The 17,551-nt window shown below is 41.9% G+C and overlaps 1 protein-coding gene across 3 annotated transcripts in view; it reads right to left on the reverse strand.

Moving 5' to 3' along the window:
• chd7 (chromodomain helicase DNA binding protein 7) overlaps window positions 1-11,917 on the reverse strand; it is a 69,921-nt gene extending 58,004 nt beyond the window's left edge. Inside the window, exon 1 of one of the 3 annotated variants that reach the window (XM_051396032.1) lies at window positions 11,593-11,917. The gene's annotated coding sequence lies outside the window, so the exon portion shown is untranslated. Of the gene's footprint in view, window positions 1-10,066; window positions 10,311-11,568 lie in introns of those variants that run through there. The other 2 variants (XM_051396040.1, XM_051396049.1) reach the window with 2 other exon arrangements.
• Window positions 11,918-17,551: the final 5,634 nt, after the last annotated feature.

A 17,551-nucleotide genomic window follows, 5' to 3' on the forward strand; every position in this document is an offset into this window, starting at 1 on the left:
CCGGCCCTCGCGCTGCTATCACACAGTCCTTAACAAATTCAGAGAACCACCCAGTGAGAGAAAGAAAAGATATAGTGAGACAAGTGAGAAGTTGTGCTCACTTATGTGGTTTCACAAGACCACACTGATGTTTATCAGTGTTTTCAGAGGTGACAGCCTGTGCAGGCTTTAAACAGCAGTCGGGTCAGTTTGAGAGAGAGAACAACTCAAAAAATTATAAATCAAATCCCATCACCTCTGTGGAAAAAAAAAAAAAAACATTCCTCCTCACTGTTATTAGCGGTGCACCAATACCAGAGAGAAGTGATTCCAAGCACATCATTAAGTGGATTGCCCAGTGCTGAGTAATGAGCTAAGCACATATTAGTCACTCATGCTGTTGTCATGAAGTGAAAACTTGCATAATGTCTACAGTTACAGTGCTTATTCCTACAAAAGATCCTTCACATATAATTGTAATAAAAGGGACTTTATTAATGGTGCCAAAGAGTCTGTCAAACTGAAATCTTTGCATTAAATGGGAAAGAGACCGATCAGCATGTGACAAGGGAGGAAATACCACGTATCTGTTCATCTGAAACTTTTTTTGCAGCAATATCAGTTGTTTGGATGCATGTTAAACGTAGACAGATTGGTAGCAACTGACGATTTTCATTATCGATTCATCTGCTTATATTTTCTCAATTAATTGTTTAGTCTATGAAAACATCAGAAAAAAAAAAAAAAAAACCCATCCCCAGATCCTAGAGCACAAGTTGACATCTACAAATGTCTTCTATGTTGTGTTGTCTGACCCAAAAACCCCAATAATATTGCACCTACCACTATTTCAAAAGAAAAGCAATGAATTCTCACATTTTTCACAAGGTTTCTGCAGGCTTCAACAGGTTAAATTTAAGACTTTTAAAACTTTAAAAACTCACTTTTTTTAAGTCCATACTTGACAAAAAAAATTATGAAGAGTATGAAGGAAAATCAGTATTGGTTCTATGTCTGTTGCATTCGTAGTTGTTAAAGCACGATCAATGCAAATGGTTCCCAAAAACACATTTAAAAAGAGACTGGATTATTGAAGTTAACATTACTTGTATAACATTTCATTTGTCAATTTTAAATCACATTTAAGACATTTTAAGACTTTAAAAGGTTAAAATTCTGATAATTGGACTGCGGCTGAAGAAACAAAAGCACCGAGATAGTTTCAGGATGGGAGGGACGAGGACTTTCCTTTGCTTTCTTGTGTGTTGTTACTCCAAGCAAACTATGTCCCAAAATAAAACCTGAGATACTGTATCAGGACACTGACCTTGAAGCAGCTGACAGTTATATTATCCAGTTTACACAAAGTGGGGAGACATATATAAAAGGGGGTTTGGTTCCATCACTGCTGGAGGCATGCACATGAGCCTGTGAGTCCAACAACATAATTAACAACTCCACAAGTTCCACCTCACCTGAAACCATAAGTAATCACAGAGTGGCTCCTCACACGTATAGTTTTAGCCCACTTGATAAATGAACTGGCGGTCACCAGCCAGGCCGAGGAATTCACACTGACTGTGCAGCTCTGTCAAACCACAATTATCGAGGCCACCCGTTCAGCCAAGCCGAAACCACAGAATATCACTGCCAAGCTAGAGCAACTGAATGGCCTCTCTGGCAGCCAGCAACACAGTCGTTCACTGTAGTGCATTTGAGATGGGCCTCCATTTAATAAAAACCCAAACAGGAACTTCTAATGGAAACACTGTCATCAATGCTCAACCCCATTAGAAGTCTTCTCACATCTCACACAAGTTATACTACTTTCACTGAAACTGAATTTATTTTGACCAAAGCAGAGCTGGTGATTGTTGGAACAGTGGAAAGACTAACAAAGACTGTTTTAGTGAGGTTTAATTTATTTCTGTCCACTTTAAATTAAGGTTACTATGATAGATGAGGTAAAATTGGTGTTTTTGTCTATGGAGTCTGGTAGAGAGCGATAAAACAGCTGTTATTGGTTAAACAAAAAGGTCCATCTCTGTAAGGATCCTTTCCATAATGCTGTCAGAGGCCTGTCAGAGGCAAAAACTGCACTTGAACTTATTTTGATGGGCACATTTGTCCTCAAGGAATGAAGTTAGCATTTTCACAATTTGTTGGGGGATATACCCTGGTGAACTAAGGGTTTATTTGCTGGAACAACCCAGTGTTGGTGATTGTTGGACTAACAAAGTAATTTTAGTTTTTGTTCCACTGTTTTGGTCTGAAAACCGTACTGTGCTGTTTAAAATGGATATAAGTACCTGTACTAATAAATCTGTTGTCTATTAAACAGTATGACAATGCCTGTTGCAGGTGAGCATGCACCAGTGTCAAGAGTCTTAGTTTCCACTCCCAACAATCCCTACATCAGCTGATGTATCTGATAAGTCCGTGCAGCCTGAGTGAAGGTGTGTTGGTCAGTGACGTCACCTGGTGTAAAACCTGCAGGTGCCCTACCCTCTGTGGTTGCACAGTTCTCCTTTTTACTGCTCTCAACATTTCTGAAAGACTATGTTAACTTTAATTCTTTCAGTTTGAGGAATCTGGAGGCACGTGATGATTCCCCTCTTGATGCATGAAGGCAGATTTGAGAGTCGAGAAAGACCCCTACCTTATTCAGTTTCTTTTAACAAAACCTTTTGCAAAATAATGAAATTCTGATATGTCAATATCTGACATCATATTTGACCAAAACTGCTCCAAATGGTTCTGTGTATGCAGTGTTAGTGTGGGGTGAAGGAAGGAAGAAGGAAGAGAGATTAGCCAACCGCGGCTCAATGCAGTCCTGTCTATGCTGTTCAAAGTTTGGCAGCTAAACTGTCTGTAGCCTCCAGGCTTTACTACAGGAAATCTCTGCCATGTCAACAACACCATTTTTCCACAGAGACACAGACAGGCAGGCACAGACAAACAAAACACAGCCAGAGAAACAAACTACACCAAAAGCTTAGCAGACACAACCTAACTAGACACCTGAAGAAGCGAGTGATCTCCCTCTTCCTCTGGAGAGCACGCGTGCACCCACCCACCTCCCATTACCACTAGGATCTAAGCCGCTATAATTTATACCTTTGTTCCCAAATGGAGGACAGCACGCAGGAGCTGGCTAGCTGTGTGTGTAATTACGCTCAAGTGAGGGGATGCAGGGCCGTGTGTTTGGGGCTGGGATTTGAGGCCCGGAAGGAAGGAAGAGAGAAGAGGAGGAGGAGTGAGGGGGGGGGATCAAGAAAGCAAGAGAAGAAAGAGAGAAGCACTGAAGCTAGAGAAAATCTGGTTATTTTACGCACGGCTGCTTCGTTAATGGACAGTGCGTGTGTGCGCAGTGTGCATGTCGGGGGGTGTGTGTGTTTTTCAGGGAGGGGTGTGGGCGGCGGGGGTGGGTCAGCAGGAAAGGGCTGTGTTTATCCAATCTGTTCCCTGCCTTTACCATGTGGTAGGAAAAACCACTGGCCGGCTCCCAGTCTGATCCCGGAGGACACGGAGGCCGAGAGACAGGCACAGGAGAGGAGGAGAAAGAAGAGAGAGAAGTAGGCCACAGGGGGTGGCCAAGGAACCTGCTAGCTGAGTGTATATGTGTGTGCATGCATGTGCTCACTGAGCTAAAGAACCTGTTATAGGGTCTCTAACTGTCTAGTCTTTAAAAAACACTTGCACACAGAGTGTGTTAAAAAGGTGAGGGACGTGTATGTGATGACTTTGAGTTTAAGAGGGAGAGATAGAAAACAGAGGAACAACACAGCAAAAGAGACGAAATGTACGTTTACACTATCAGTTATTGTGAGAAGAAAGAAAAATCCTGCCTTACTGATGGGAATCCTTTTCAAATTGTGCACTGCAATTTTTTAAACTTTGCACAAACTGTCAGGCCATAACTTTTCAGATTCAAGGTCAAAAGAAAGACTACCCCAGTTTATATTTTACAATGTGGAAAATCTATTCATACTGTCCCATGTAGGGTTGTTTATTAGCAAGAATCTGGCGATACAATACATATCACAATACAGGCTTTACAATTCAATACATTGGGATATACTGCAATAATGTTACAAGGCGATATATTGCTAGGGATCAGAACGTTGGCTCTCCAACAATATAGCTTTCAGTGTACATTTACACTGCTATCTAGTGTTTGGGGGTTTAAACAAAAACCAACAACTTGGCAACAACTCTTTTTATAAAGGCTGCCTGGACATGGATGGGTGGTGGTGATGAGGTGAGCAGTCTCTGTTCAAAGTAAAAAGCTCTTGGGAGAGATGCAAATCTGAGGGGCTCAAACAGTAATAACACTGCTGTGGGTCTTTCACAGCATACACATACACAACTGACTCAAAGTGCTCCCCCTGAACAGTAGCAGATTTAAAGAGAGAAAGGATTTATTGCCGTTCAAATAGCTGTGAAATGTTTTATAAAATAAAATAAAATACAATGTTCCCTTGTGGTTAGCTGACTCGTCTTCTAAAGAGGTCACGAGATCGTTGTGCTCCAACAACGTGTTTGCAGTCACTTGGAAAGGGCTGATGCAAATCATGACGCATACACATCCAAAGACATGCCGGCTCACACTGCCTAATCCTACAAAGCGGATGTCTTACACGTATAGCTTGAACAGAGTGATGCCTCTGACAGATCTATACGTAGCCCCATTTGCTGAACTTTGACTCCACGCATTCACTGTCTATTAGGGATGATAAGATTCACTCAGGCACAAGAGTTAGCATAAAAGTTCAAGATGCTATCAGCCCGATTAAAAAAAGTGCGCATCTGACACAATTTGGGAAGAACTCAGGATGCATCAACTAACATCTTTGCATCTAGAAAGAACTATTTATACAGTGTTAGTAGAAACCCATGCCTTTATCGTTCAGAAATGGGACCAATTATTTTATATTCAGATTGATTCCTCTTCTCAAGCTGCTAAAGAAGAACCAAAACAAAGTCAAACTAGGTGTACCATATTGAACTGCATAGGATCATGGTCTATTGCATCGCGTCAAATCATATTACGTTGGTTGTTGCTTCGATATTCAGACAGGATATCTGAATGTTCTCACTGAGAAGATACTTTTGCTGTGGGCTGGAAATGAATAGCTTTCTCATCTAAGCTACACATTTTTATCTATAAACAAACTCCATTCACAGAACAGACACCTTCAAACCTATGTTCAACTCCTCTATGAGACTACTGTGTGCGACCCACATTCAACTCAGGTCAGATAATGTATACTGACCTCTTCAGGATGACAACCAATGGAGGTTTAACCCTTATCCGTGTGTGTGTGTGTGTCTGACTGGAGTATTATGACTGGACTACAGCTTCTACTACCTCTCCCTTTCAGACTGCGTGACTCACTAGCAACAACTGGCAACATTAGAGTGTGTCCTATTCATTTAATAGATCACACCCCTCTGGACTGCTTTGTTGCCCTTTTGTCATGAGGATAGTTCAGTGCTGAGGTTTGAATTTAGTTCAGGAATCCAATGCAGGGGGTGTGAACTTGAAAGAATAATCAGACATCAAACTGCTGCAGGTGAGGGGGAAATTGTTGCTCACTGGAGGCAAATGAGTTATCACAGAGGCACACTTCCACCGTTACTGGCTTTGGGGAAACCCCTGCAACTCCAGTCAAACTTTCAAAGGGGGGTAAGACTTTTCAAAAACTACAGGATTCGTTACAAGCTGGGAGTCCACCAGTGGTTTTTGGGCTGTTGTGAGATTTGTCATCCCTGCTTTGGAAACCTTTCTGAGCAACAAGAAGTTGACAGGCAGTGCTTTTCTGATTCGCAGTCTAGATTCTCATTTTTAGATCAAATATGAATAATATAAGAGCTTCCAAAGAAAGACTTTCATGATGAATTTCCCACAATAATGAAACCACTGAACAATCCCTTTATGAGAGACAGAACAGAACACACACACACACACACACACACACACACACACACACACACACACACACAGAATAGCCCATGCTACCCCCACAACCCCATAATCAATCACTGCTATCGACATGCCCTTTTAGACCAATCGGACAGGCAGGTCTGGACTGTGTCCCCAGAGATTGGCCGGCTCCCCTCCCTGCCCCGCCCGCCTGCCTGCTAACAACCAATTAACTTCCAGAGTCCTTCCTATAAAGCTGTGGGGTAACTTCTCCCCTGGGACATGTGCACACACCCCTGTTTCATGAGTCAGTGTGCTCTACAGGATCAAAAGTGCTTCCGTTTGTGGGTCTGAATCCAGCTCACTGTGTCCAAAGCACTTTCTTTTTTCTACAGCTAAGGCCGAGTTACATTTTTCAACAGAATGAAAATCCTGTTGGTGTTTTAGGTCATCCGAGCACTATAAATAATGACCAACATTAGCTACCAATAATGTACACAACGAGCAACAGTACCTTTTAAGAGGTGGTGTGATTGGAACATGTTTACTGGACATTTCCAGAGATACAGCTTCTCTTGCATGTGTGCAACGTTGCTCCTTTTCTACACATCTCTCCCTTCTCTGACCTTGCATCCATCTCCATCTCCCTAACTGGATGTTGATTCCACAAGCAAGCAGCACTTAACCTTTCATCAGCCAATGTGAATCACTCGAGGACAGAAATGGTGACGGGGAACAAGGAGAGGAGGAGGGATGCGTGCATGCCACAACAGTGCCACTAAACTGGAGGGGGGGGCGCTGATGAGATTTTCGTGGCGCCACTTTTCAGCAATGGGATTCATCAGCAGCTGATGACACAAAAACTCCCACATATTTCCAGTGGAGTGTCCCGGGTTTTAGCTTTGCTTATTTGTTTCCTCAGCGGCGGCGAGGTTTGATGTGTATGAGAGCCGGAGGATGGAGAGGAAAAACAGGATATGCCACACATCGATGCCGGGAGAGGTCAAGGATAGATTACAAGGCACACACACATACGGGTCAGAGATGTACTTGACAGGCCGTCTCCTCCATCACACACACACACACAGAAAACACATACAGCCCACACACAAACACTTGAGAGCTGTATTAACGCCAACCTCTCTTCTAGGCACAGCACTTGGTCCAGAAGGCCCTCGCTGCAGGAGGAGGATGGGGGGATGGGGGAGTGTGGAGGAGGAGGAGGAGGGGGCAGAGGGAGAGACAGGTGAGAGGGAGGGATGAGAGAGAGCGAGAGAGACAGTGATGACACTCAGTTTTGAATGTCACCACGGTGCTAAAGACCCCCGCTAACCTTTTGGCTGGAAATGAGAGGACTGGAGGGAGGGGAGGGGAGGCAAAGATGGAGAGAGAGGGACAGAAAGAAAGAGATGGAAAGGGTGAGAATGAAGAGTAGAAAGAAGAGGAGGGAGCTCATGCATGGGCAGAGAGGGAGTGGGTGGTTGGGTGGGTGGGCGAGGGGCGGAGGTGGAGCGATAGATGGCAAGATGAAAGCGATTGAAGACAAACAACAGCACCACTTCTCCTCTCTGCTAACAGGGCTGCCATCCACGACACATGATGACAGGAGACAAAATGGCCACCCTAACAAACACCAGTGCTCAGGCTCAGACACCCAACACCAGGCTTTCAACTCCTAACTGTCCAACAGGAGCACTGCAGCATCAGGTGCTATCCGCCCGACAGAGGGAACAATGGGTCCGTTCTATGGTGGCCTTTAAGCCTGGCAGTCAGTGTCACCCGCCTCCAAAATCCACGTTCCTCCCCTGGTGACAATGCGGGAATGTTTTTGTGATTACTTTTGAAATTGGATTTCTGACTGGGAAAAGAACTGCCGTTTGGAAAAGGCTTCAGAAAAAACCTCAAACGACAATTCAGACTCCAAATTATAATGTATCGCCAATAAACTGTTTTTCATCAGCCATGTTTAAGATCAAACCAAAAACTTTCAGCAAAAAAAAAAACAACCTTTAACCTTGTTTTAAGAACAGAGACATAGGGCATAAGATGTAGTTGCAACTTTAACCTTATAAAGGCTGAAATCAATAATATAGATTCATCAGACCGCAGCTTTCAATTTATCTATGAGAAGCACAAAAGGCTGCTCGATGTTCAGCTGCAGCATCTTTTTAGGAATGTCACCGTAACTTCACCCATGTACCACTCTGTCCTCACATAAGTAGTATACATAGTAAGTAAGGACAGTCAAGTCACTTTACCTCAAACTATAAGGATGAAAAAACAACAAATTGACAAAACATTTGCTCCATTTACTGGCAAATATTGAACCTTTATTTGAATCGCTACGTCACCTAAATGGGCCATGTATGCGAGCTAATGCTTAAAGTTTAACCTGCCGCAATACAAGTGGACTGATGGGGATTCTGTCGATGGAAACGGCATGACTCACAAGTTAACCTGGGGGGAAAAGACTTTCTAAAGTCATACGACCAATATCAGTATATAGAGTGTGTTTGCATACGTACAAAAGATAACCAGCAAGACACATTGGTGGATACTCTGATCACTAGCAGAGCAAAACAATATCAGTGTTGTCCGTTACAAGTTATAGTGCTGTCACAAACACACCTATATTGCCTTTGGCTTCTAGTCTTTAACTTTAGCAGTCTCCGAGCTATCCTGAACCAGCATGAGAACAGTGAGCGGCGGTTAAAAGGTCAGTAGAAGGTGGCACATTCTGAGTGAAATGTTCAGATAACCAAAGCAGATCACACTAATGATTCATAGGTCAGAATAACAGGGAACAACTTATTCAAAAACATGACACATTGATGGACACCTGTTCCAAACAAAGTGCCTCTTTCCTTCTTCTGAAAGTGGAAAGTGGATGAATGGACACAGTCGTGGCATGGCTGAATGTAATGAAGAAATGTTAGTTTGAGAGTGTTCAGAAAAGAACTACACTGGAAATTCAATTGCATCATCCTGTGAACTCTCAATTAACTGTCAATCTTTGCACTTCTGTGTGTATCCACATACCTTACCCCGAGTGTAGGGTGGCAGGGACTTCCCTGGCGTGTGAGAGAACATGTACAACATGTTCAGCAATGGAAATAAAAGAGACAAGAAACTTCCAAGTGTGACAAAAAATCTACATATTTTAGGCTTTGTGGTATGGAGCACAAAAGGACAAACAAAATGTTGTAATATTTTCAAAAGAGGAACAAGGGGCCAGGTTTTGCTTTAGGCAGTTAAATGGGTCTAACACATTACACCCAAGAAATAATTTAAAGCAAAGTAATTGTTCCTCTTTTATGCAACGTCTGATTTTGAGACACTTCCTAAAGTTTCACATGTTTGAGTTATTTATTTTGCACCAGTTTTCTTCCATGTCCCATCAAGGCTAAGATGAAGACAAGCAACTCCAAGGTCACCATGAAAACTTACTGGACAGCCTGCTTGAGTTTGGACCAAAAAAGAAATAGCTGCACTCCTAAAAGGAACCAAACTACCACTAATCTGCCTGAATGAAGCCATTTACAAATTTGTAAATTTAAAATATTTAACTACTACACTACATGCAATTCAAATGGGGGATGGGGGTTAACTTAGTCTCCAAGATCCAGCTTAGTCCAGACCAACTGCCTCTCTACCAAACCAAGCATTGAGGCTGAAGGGGGGCTCTCAACTTTAACCACAAGAAAAGACAGAGACGAACGGGAGAGAGACCAAATAGTGCTGAACATCTGTTGTGCTGTGTGTATTTGTGTGTGGTCGGGGCCTCTTATCTCTCCCTCTGTGGCCCGCTAAACAGGACTAGCTGCCATCTTGGCTCACAAACACAAGGTTGTGGGGGATGTGGGTTGTAGCAGCTCCTGGCTCCATGGCAGACAGGGGGAGGAAAAATAACGACCCCGCACATGCACAGTGAATGTGTCAGACTGTGAATAAAACCTCTGTGTGAGAACGGATGGCTACAGTGTGGATAAAACACTTTTTTTCCACGTTTTTCTCATATAGAGCGCCGACAAAGTTGCGCGAGAGCGGCAGGGTGACCATTATGCAAGTTGACCGATTACAGACACATAATGGGGAAAGAGGGCAGGATAGCACAAGTAACACGGAATAAAGTCAGACTGTAAAGAAAGAAAAAAAGACAACCGTTTGTGTATCCCGTGAAGTCAAAGTGTTGCTGTAACTAGCGAGAAGTGCCTGGATACCGGCAGGTGTTTTGAGCAGCGTTTTCTCCCGTCCACGTCGAGTAACAAGTGTAGCCGTAGTGGTTACCAAACTTCGGTCGCCGGACACAATGTAACACACAAACACGCTCTCATAAAAAGCCAAAACGCGGAAAAGACGTAGAGTTACTTTGCGTGTTAACCTCGATAAAAAGTGAAGCGAGAGAAGCGTAAAGTTGATTTCCTTGCCCGAGAGCAATGCACCGACTGATAACCGCCCCGAGCAGGTTACCAACTAGCTCGGGGAGGAGGGGGGGCAGTAAGTGGTCTTCGCCCGTACACAATGGGGATGAGAGCTGGCTAGCAGGCTAGCTGAACTTCTGTGTCCTAGCACTGGGCTAACCTCCAGCGGCTAGCACGGCTAATTAGCCTATCAGCGGTATTTCGCACGTCGTTCCGGACCAGGGAGCGATTCACTCATCTCGGTTTTTATTCAAGTAAAACACTTTTCTCTCTGCGCCAAAGCTGCACACAAGGACGACAATCCTTTTTGTTTCATTTTAAAGGGTTTTGACAATGTAAAACGTGGTAAAAACAACGTGAAAAACACGGTTGTATGGAATGACCGCCTGGCCTCTCAGCTCCCCCCTCCTCTCCTCCACTGCTCTGTCCCTTCCGTCCAATAAAACTAGCGACTACTACGAACACTTCACTCTATCCCCTTCTGATTAAAACACAGATATTCAGTGGAAATGCAACTATTGTGTTTACTTTTGTGTAGAAACACTTTAATTCAACCCAAGCCAAGCGTTTTCGGCGATATATGCCAAGTATTGTCCGCTGGGAATCTCCCTCAGAGCTCCGCTCATTCAGTCGGCCAGTGACTCACCTCTACGCTCGAGCCACCTCGTGTCTCCTAGAAGCTTCAACACAATTAGCTAACTGGGCTAACACTCACACTTTAAAACTGAATCACGTCAATATTTCATTTTACAAAATTCAACAAGTTGTCGGGCAAACGGACCCCGAAACAGAGACGCTCTCCGTGTGGTGCTGGACATTTTTCTTTCCACTTTTCAACTAACTACTGGGACTGTTGTGCGTGTGTGTGTGTGTGTGTGTGTGTATGTGAGTGAGCGATGCAGCGGGTGGCAGAGCTAAACTTGCTATTGTTAGCATGTCGGCATGGCAGCTACATGGACCTTCAATGACTTTCTGCTGAAATGAGAAAATAAAACAGAAGCCGAATAAACGAGCAGTCCCGAACATAAGCTTTCCAGTGAGTTAGCGCTGAATGAAATGCCCATCGGGATGAAAAGCCAACTCGCACGCCGGATTAAAGAGTCCGATTGCGGTGAAAAAGTATGGAAAACTTACTATTATGAAACAATACAAGTTGAACGGTTTTAATTCAGAATCAGCGCCCACTGTGAAACCATCATACCAGCGCTGAATTGTGCTCGATAAAAATTAAAATGCACTCACTCAAAAGGGCATTTGTTAGCTTACCCAACAAGCTCGGTCACTTCGGGCTTTTTATCAAATCAACTCCTCGTTAGTAGGGCTAGTATCTCCGCTTGCTGGAAAAAAAAAATCCACCGTGGTCCTTTTTTCGTTTGAAATATAAATAAACAGAAGAAAAAAAGTTCAAGTTTGTTTTTCATGAGATATTTCTCCGGCGTGTCTCGCATCCGCGACCTCGCCGACTAGTGTGCGTTGCTCTTCTCTCCTTTGTGTTAATTTCACTCAAATCGAGTTTAATCCGATCGATCCCTCGGCTGGTCGCGCTCCCGAGTCCTCCCCTCCAGACACTCGCTCACCTTCCTCGGCCAGGGGGGGCGCGCTCCCGAGGACCTCTCATACAGATAAACAGGCGGCGTGCGCGGTCACTGACCCCGTCGTGCCCGTGTGACGCTCTCTGTGAGTTCTCATGTAGGGATGGTAAAGAAATATTAATGGCCGTCAATTGGGCTGTGGTTTGGTGTTTAATACAATACTTTCTTTTGAATTGTTTTAATGTAAAGATATGATAACACAAGAGAGAGCAGAAAGCCCTAGATCAGGAGAGAGCTGTTCTTGGGCAGGGAACATGTTTTAGTGATATGTGTCTTCATTTATCACGATGCACAAGTTATAAATCCTATTTGTTAATTTAATATTTCAATAGATAAATAAGTGTTTGATGTTGGTTTGGGTCTTTCCTTTATATCCATGAGAAATAGACATTTTGTTTGGAAATAGAAATAGAAAGATGTAACATTTAGATGATTTATTGTCAGAAATGGAATATAATATTCATAGCTGTTTCATTAGTGTGTAATCACCTGGAAATAGGAATCATTGTGTTTTTGTGACCTTAGAATTAGCTGTTTTTATCTACACACACTGCGGGACACCTTTCATGGAGTCCGCCATGTTTCTACAGTAACCCAGAATGGACAAACCAAACACTGGCTGTAGTTTCTCCTACACACTTCACATTACCAGGTCGTCAAATACAGACGCCAGCGGTGTTCAGTTTGTTGCAGTCTGAATCTTCACCGCTAGATGCCCCTAAATCCTACACACTGGTCCTTGAATGTGCGTCCTTCCTGTGTGTGTATGGTCAGGGAACGCCAACGATCAGTGTCGTATCCAGACTTTTTTGACTGGGATGGTCAACGCAGGGGTGGCATGAAATACGTATAATTTACCATTTCTCATATCTTCTTTAACTAACATTACAGTATCTTACAGTTTCTTACATTCCTTTAGTTAACAGACATAAAAAAAAAATATAACGAAAACAAAACAAGCTGGAACTATATACTAACTAAAAAATATATACATAATAAATGTCTTTAGTTTCAGTCTTTGTCAATGTGGTCACATGTGTCAACACAGCAAGCATGAGGAGGCATTGGTGCATATGTTTATTGAGATTCTAATGTCTAAATTACTGAGTCAATGTGTTTGTATTGTAATACTTATTCTGACAAACACCCCATATTATAATAAAAAACAAAAACTAACTAAACTAATAAAAACTAAATTAAAATTAAACATTTTAAACAATAGAAACGGAAATTGAGACAATCAAATCCACTCTGCAAACTAACTGAAACTAAACTGAATTAAAAACAAAAATTAAAAACGAAATTAAAATAAAAAGTAACTATAAATACTCTCTGACTGGGCAGATAACCCCCTGGATACGCCCCTGCAAACATTCCCAGTCTTTTAAATGCCCCAGACACCAAACTAATGTATATACTGCATGCACCTATGTATGTATTAGGGACATCCGTTGTTAAACAGTTTGTTAAAAGTTTATGTTGTGAATAAAATGACTGCAATAAGACCAAAATTAATGAAATGTCAGTAATGAGGTCTTTAATCTTTCCTCCCAGACCTCCACTGGGTCAAAGAATCTTTATTGCCATGATTGTGCAAACAGGAAAAATGTCAAGCCAGCAGGAAATGGAAACTGTATTTGAATGTTTGTGTGCTGATTATAAAAGAGATGAGTAGGTCTGTAATGTAAAATAAGTTTCTTTTCTCTGAACATCATGAATGCATACATTTATAAGTCCTGTATACAGAATGCATCTAGCATTGAAACTGTCCATGTATGCATGGATTAGTAGAAAAATGAAATCACTTAGCACCATTTATGCCTTTAGTCTGTCATACCTGAATGTTTTGTTTTTACATTAATTAAAGGATAGGTTCATATTCCACCTATTTTATACATCAGTGTCTGTTTACAGGAGTAGGGGAGTACTAGTGCATTTGTGAAAGGAATTGTACAAAGCTTTTTGTAGGTTTAGAGGGAGCTGTGTGAAATCTGATAAACGTCCTCAAGTGATGTCACTTGAGTCAGCATTGGTTTGAGTCAGGGCGGTTTGAAAACAACAAAAGTCTTTTGGTATTGAGTTTGAAAGAAATGAGCTTATGAGACATCTGCTCCACATCTCTGCTCGAGGCTATAGCGTTTCAAGGCTACAAGCATAACCTACCAGATCAGTACAGTCACGTGAATCGAGTCGTGTTGCATTGTGGGTAATGTAGGTGGCAGATTTTGACAAGGAAGAAAAATACATGGAATACAAATGATTTCTCTGGTTCTGCTGCGTTTGGATCATTTCTTCAAAACTGCCCATCATAAGTCTGACAGTGTTACGGGAGTATAGAGCTAAATGCTAAAGTTCAGGCTAGAGTCCGAGTTAGACCAGAAGTGTGTATCTTAAAGTTAATTTATTTTACTTCTCAAATCATTATATCTTATATTCCACAATAGGAGTTGTATGCTGATGACCATATGAGGCTATGAGGAGTGGCAGGGTTACACTAAAGTTGGTTCAGTACCATGGCAATTATAACACAACCATAAAGAAGGATATTGTCAATTAAAAAAAAAAAGTACAGATGATGCACTCTGCCATTCTGTTTGAATATGACCTAAAATGAAATGATGATGCACATGAGAGACTGGCAGTAATGCGGATGTCCCTGACACGATCAGTTATTTGCTTATCGTAACAATCTGGCCCTCAGGAGAGTGGCCTTTAAACACACACACACACACACACACACACACACACACACACACACACTTTGTCTACTTTTTGACTTCCCCCTTTCTCTGAAAGAACAGCACATTTCACATTCTTCCTAACACAGACATGTATAAGTTGTATTAGTGGTTTTCAAACTTTTCAAACCCCCATTTGATAAGATTTTGTCGGATAGGATTTTTGCTTAAAGATATTAAAGAAAGTGTATGAAACCCATGTAAAGCAGTCACACATTCTGTCACTGGGTTACTTATGGACGGAGTTATAGTGAAAATAAATGATTCCCCCTTTTAGCTAGAGACCCCCTGGAACTGTCTCAAGCAGGGTGCGAACTACAGGGGAGCCAGGGGGAGCTCGAACACAGGCTCCGCTGAAAACATGGTTTGTGCAATTTTGAGGGGGTCTCTAAAATATTGATATTGATTGAATGGCCCCCCTCAAAAGTAAGCGCCCCCAAAAACCGTAGTATAGTTAGCACACCGCTCTCCATGAACCCTGGGTGTTCCAGGACCCCACTGTGAAAACCATGGATAGAAAACGCTGAGATAAACATACTTTTCTCATGAGAAAAGATATTTTCTACATGGAAGTCATTCTCACTGCATTCTCACGGACCGTTGTGTTTCTGCATTTTGTCTCCCATTCACCACATACAACATACTTTACATTTCTGCTGACTGATTTTTGAACATATTTCCCTCCCTTCCAGACGGCCCCTGCTTTCAGATCATTTCAGTATGTTTTGAAAATCAACATGCAGAGACTTGAAACTTGCATGAGTAAGGTAATCCATCAGCGTGAACATTGTGTGTGCTTTTATTACACTCACAGTTCTGTTATCATAGCATGATTAAGAAGTTGAAAGTGCAGATGTGAAAGTCTAGACTGCATTACCAAAAGCTTAATCTGCCTGTAAAGCTACTCACAGACAGACAACTCATTCATTTCCTTCATACACTATAAATGGACCCTTATCCACTGTTTGCTAACATGGGTTAGGGTAACAAGGGTTGATAAGGTAGAAAACAATGAAGTTTCAATTTTTAATGTGCAGTAGATGCTCGCACTTTTACAGCATTTTGATGTTTATTTTCCCATTATCGAGTCTTTTTCTTCAGCTCTGTGCAGAAATAAAACTTTTCCAGGAGAGGTATTTCCAGGAAAGTAGCTCACAATGAGCTGATAATGACTTTGCTTTTCAAACATTTGGTGACTGCAGTGATATTCCCTTTTGGTACCCATTGATGGAATATACATTTACTTAAGTGTTTTTTTTGACTGAATGATTTTATTTATTTCAGTGCCCAGCTCTTATGGGCTTATAAGACAATAAAGCAACATCAGCTAAGGTCAGCCTCACTTAAGTGGTACTTGTACTTTACTGGAGTATTTTCTTTTTACTGCATTTCTCTACACCATGGGTTCAAATCCGACCTGTGGCCCTTTGCTGCATGTCATCCGTGAGGCTGTGCTTTGAGCTAAATGCTAACAGCAGCATGTTGCCGTGATGCTAACATGCTGATGCTATGCAGGTAAACACAGGTACGCCCAAGGCTGGTGGGAATGCCATTAGTTGTGCAGGTATTCAGTCATAAATGAAAGTATTTGATAAATTGAAATGTAATTTATAGCAATCCATCGAAAAGTCGTTGAGACAGTTTCACTTAAAACCACAAATGTCAACCTCAGGCTACAGCTAAAGGAAAAGTCAAATCGGTGGACTCATCCTCTGGGGACCATGGATGTACAAAATTTCATGGAAATCCATTTAATAGTTGTTGAGACGTTTCAGTCTGGACCAAAGTGGCACGAACACTGCCACACCTAGAGCCACGCATGGCTAAATATCCCGCCAGTGTAGACAGCATCATTCACATGTGATCTGGCTCTAGGAGTATAAACAGGTGTGTGGGATGAAAATAATGTAACTCTGGAATGAAGACACGTGTCTATTTTACCGGTGGCCTGAGGAGCTGATAATGTATACTGGCAGGTACTCACTGCCAGTATCACTGTTAAATACTATACTGCTACTGTAATTCTTCAGCTGCTGTCTGTATGTCTGTGGTCAGTAGCATCCAGGCTGCTAAGGGTGAATCCGTTATATTTCATAGCTTTAAGTTTTTTAAGTGTCAGTAAGCTTTACATTAGTATAGATGCTAGTTGGAGCACTATAAAGGCTGTAGAGCCTGTATTTCTTTTAATCTGGTTTTACAGTGTATGATCCAGGAGGTAGACATTTTACATTTCAAAGACTTCACAAGACTAAACTCATTTTTTTGTTGGTCATAGTGTAATGGTAAAATTATGACCTACAACCATCAAGGGTCAGTTCAGCCAAATTGAGAAAATGGGAAAGAGAATGTAGTTTATGGACTGGAGGGACTGGGGACAGTTTCAGAAAGCTCATCTTAAAACCTGATCAAGTAAAACTAGAACTATATGCACAGTGTGAAAGTCTTTTCATTGCAATTTGAGTGAACCAACCCTTTAAACCGGAGGTAACGACCATTCACATGACATGGAATGCAATTGCTAAGACAACAGGGTTTACTATTTGCAACTAACGAGTCAGTAAATCATTTGCAGTTAGAAATGGTAATATGTTGTTATTGAAGGATGCTTAACAATAATCCATCATTCATACATACACATACTTTTATCTAACTACTGGATGGAGTCCCATGTAATCCTCTAACTTTTCATTTAGCACAATCATCAGATGAAAAATGTCATTTGTCCAGTTCATTCATACTGTGGTATATGACCAAACTAATGATATTCCCATCAGCCTCAGCGGCTTATTTTGAGTTCTGCTTAGAAAATGTGATCATGCTAAAATGCTAAACTAAGATGGAAGATGGATGATAATCCAGCTAATCAGCATGTTAGCATGTAACTCATAGCACAGC

The sequence above is a fragment of the Dicentrarchus labrax genome, unplaced genomic scaffold (assembly GCF_905237075.1).
Source record: "Dicentrarchus labrax unplaced genomic scaffold, dlabrax2021, whole genome shotgun sequence".
NCBI classification, from domain to species: domain Eukaryota; kingdom Metazoa; phylum Chordata; class Actinopteri; family Moronidae; genus Dicentrarchus; species Dicentrarchus labrax.